This window comes from Corvus brachyrhynchos, unplaced genomic scaffold (assembly GCF_000691975.1).
Source record: "Corvus brachyrhynchos isolate BGI_N302 unplaced genomic scaffold, ASM69197v1 scaffold948, whole genome shotgun sequence".
Classification (NCBI taxonomy): Eukaryota; Metazoa; Chordata; class Aves; order Passeriformes; family Corvidae; genus Corvus; species Corvus brachyrhynchos.
In genome coordinates, this window is record NW_008239567.1 from 33,622 (window position 1) to 33,944 (window position 323).

A 323-nucleotide genomic window follows, 5' to 3' on the forward strand; every position below is an offset into this window, starting at 1 on the left:
GATCCCACCTGGCTCCATTCCCAGATCCCACCCGGCTCCATTCCTGATCCCACCCGGCTCCATTCCTGATCCCGCCCGGCTCCATTCCCAATCCTGCCCGGCTCCATTCCCGATCCCACCTGGCTCCATTCCCAGATTGGATCCAATCCCAGCTCCTGATCCCACCCGGCTCCATTCCTGATCCCATCCAGATCCATTCCCAGATCCCGCCTGGATCCATTCCCGATCCCACCCGGCTCCATTCCCAGATCCCGCCCGCCTCCATTCCCAGATCCCACCTGGCTCCATTCCCGATCCCACCCGGATCCATTCCCACATCCCCC

At 62.8% G+C, this 323-nt stretch overlaps 1 protein-coding gene across 1 annotated transcript in view; it reads right to left on the reverse strand.

Annotated features, from left to right (window-relative positions):
• The window catches only part of LOC103621060 (L-gulonolactone oxidase-like), a 24,615-nt gene that overhangs the window by 20,028 nt on the left and 4,264 nt on the right, over positions 1-323 (reverse strand).